Source organism: Belonocnema kinseyi, chromosome 3, assembly GCF_010883055.1.
Source record: "Belonocnema kinseyi isolate 2016_QV_RU_SX_M_011 chromosome 3, B_treatae_v1, whole genome shotgun sequence".
Lineage (NCBI taxonomy): Eukaryota > Metazoa > Arthropoda > Insecta > Hymenoptera > Cynipidae > Belonocnema > Belonocnema kinseyi.
In genome coordinates this window covers 44,846,294-44,849,076 of record NC_046659.1, presented here as the reverse complement: position 1 = coordinate 44,849,076, position 2,783 = coordinate 44,846,294, and the positions used below count along the sequence as shown (strand labels likewise).

The 2,783-nt window shown below is 30.2% G+C and overlaps 1 long non-coding RNA gene across 1 annotated transcript; it reads right to left on the bottom strand.

Moving 5' to 3' along the window:
* Positions 1–313: 313 nt before the first annotated feature.
* Positions 314–1,385, bottom strand: LOC117170318. The gene is made up of 3 exons (XR_004466761.1): positions 1,272–1,385; positions 714–882; positions 314–416 (listed from the first exon to the last, which is right to left on the bottom strand). It is a non-coding gene; the product is annotated as an uncharacterized LOC117170318 (long non-coding RNA).
* Between the last annotated feature and the right edge of the window lie 1,398 nt (positions 1,386–2,783).

Sequence of the window (2,783 nt, the reverse complement as noted above, 5' to 3'; positions counted from 1 at the left end):
TTTTTTGTAGTCGATTCTTCCTGAAGATAATTATTTAAGTTATAAATTTTATTATTTCTTTTTATATTTAATACTTTTATTAAAAATTAATCCTTTTTGGTTAAAAATTCAACCGTTTTGTTGAAAATTCATCCAATTGGGTTGGACATGTAAATAAAATATTTTCGCAGAAAATTTACTTTTTGTTAATGTATAGAATCCGTGCAAATAAATCCAAGAATTCAACGCCAACATTTGGACAACCACCATAAAGTGCTGCTATTTTATTTATTTCGTTTTTATTTTTATTATTATAACATCACAATAAAAGAAGATTTATAAAATTGACCACATTCACCCTTACTAGGGTAAAAACAATTTTAGCAGGTAGGAACAGCAACGAAACAACGATACCCTCTCTTTGATACCTCAAAATCCTGTAAGGGTCAAAAGGCAAATTCTTTATAAACACACCGGAATTATGCGTTATAAACACGTCAGAAATAACAGAAATTAAAAGAGAAGCACGATTCATAAAAACTCATGGTTAAATAAGCCATCTAAGAATAACTTTTGTTGAATTTATCCAAATTAGTTTTTTAATTAATAGATGACTCATTTTGTTCGTTAATATAAAGCATTTCTATACATTCTCTCTTCCTCCTTTTACTTTCACTGTGGAAAATTTTACGTTAACACTGTTGAACTCATGGTCAAAATCAAAAAATTCTTACGTATGTCTGGCAAAAACAATCTTGTAACAGCGTCCCAAACGAACATCGCTTTTGTGTCCCCTCCTGCTAGTATTAATAAGTCTACCAGTCTGTCCCACATAAGTCATTTTACAGATCTTGCAAGTGATCTTGTAGACAAATACCATCTTTTCAAGCTGATCTAAAGGATCTTTGCAAAAAGTTAATATTGAATCCATTTTAAATGGTATACCAAAAATAGTATCAATTTAAAACTTTTTCACCATAAATTTAAGGGTTTTAGAAATTTGACCAAAAAACGGAAGAGCAAAATAATTAATAGTACTATATTCCTTTAATTCTCTCAGATTATCTGCAGGCAAAATATTACTTGGTTTGTTTATTATTTGTTAAATTCTAATTGTAATATGTTTATTTATTAACTTTGTGCGTATTATTTTAGAAAAAGGATACTCCTAAAAATGTTCTTTCTTTTGTAAAATGAAACATGGGACAACCTTGGAGCTTTGTCAACTAAGTTTTTGATTAGTATAATTTTGTTTTGAAAAGGATGAGCTGAAAAGAAATTTAAAACTCTACCTGAATATGTACTTTTGGTATACCAATTGGTAATAATATGACCATCCTGAACTTCAATAACTTTTGAGGGGCTATTCACTCTGAAGTCGAAGGTTTCGAACGTAAAAATTTTGCGTGAAGTCTTATCGAAACCAGGTAATGCTATGAAAAGCATGAAATCGTAACTTTGCATTCGTTGTAGCTATGACTAAGTCAGTAAAATTATGCTAGAAGTCGTAAAGATAAGAGTCGTCACACGATGTAGTTAGTCAGCAAATACGAACGTAGCGTCGTGCGAAATCAGTGGCGAGTCAGTACGAATTGTCCCGGAAGTTAGAGTGAAGTCGGACGCAGTCAGACGAAATCGGCACTTCCGCGTGCGGTAATTCCAAACCGTAGGGTCAAGTTGTGCCCTTTCATCGATTCTCTAAAGCATATTTTGTCCCAGGCGCGGATATCTTCAGAATGCAATTATCGGGCGTGTATTAATAATATAAAAGAAAAGCATGCGTTATGAAAAAAGTGATGAAAGTCTATAAGAAGAGCTAGTTCAAATGGCTTGATAAACAGATGGAGTAGCAGAGGAACTAAATGCAGTAAACACACAGAAAACGCAATTCTGTACAACAGAAAAATGATTAATAATTAGAATAAACAATATTGTTTTTTTTTCTTGAAACAATTTGGTGTTAGACTCCTCTTTTGTGGGCTACTTATCATGAGTGTTTTTTGCAAGAAAAAACGAAGTGAGGAATAAAATATGGAATTCTACAAAATAAACAATATTTAATGATTTTTTATTAATTCTTATTAATGATTATTTCTTAATAAAAAAATTATTAAATAAAAAATATATTTCATTAATAATGTATTTTTTGGTTACCGAGCTTATTTTCGTTGGGAAATGAATATTTTATTGTGGGGAAAGGCGATGTTAAAAATACAATTTAAAAATAATGCATCTTTAGATTATATATTGTACGTCTTCCGTTTTGTCTCGAGCAAACGGTAGTTTTTTGTGTAAAAAAACATTAAATGGTCAAGATATTTGACAATTTATGGAATTGTAGGTTATTTGTCTCTTTGTCGGTTCAAATAAATATATTTTGGCTATGAAAAGTCTAAATTAGAAAATACAGTTCCAAAATGTATTTTAAGGTTATCTCTTACTTTTTTCGTCGGAAGGAAACCAATATCTTATGCCGGAATTGGGATAAGTTGGTAATAAAATTGACAAATAATGCAGTTTTAGGAAATATCTTCTAGGTCGTCCGTTTCCTCTCAATTAAATAGTTGTTTTTTTATGGAAAAAATAAATAGCTAAAAAAATTCACTAGTGATGTTTTTTAGGTTTTGTCACTTATTTTCGAGTGAAAATGGATATTTTATAATTTAAAAAGTCTACGCTGGAAACAAAATTCAAAAGTAATGCATTTTCTGGTTATGTTTTAGATGTCTTCCGTTTTCTCTCGACTAAATAGAAGTGCTTAGTACTTTTTATTGAAAAAGCCTTGATTGCTACTAACCTCACTA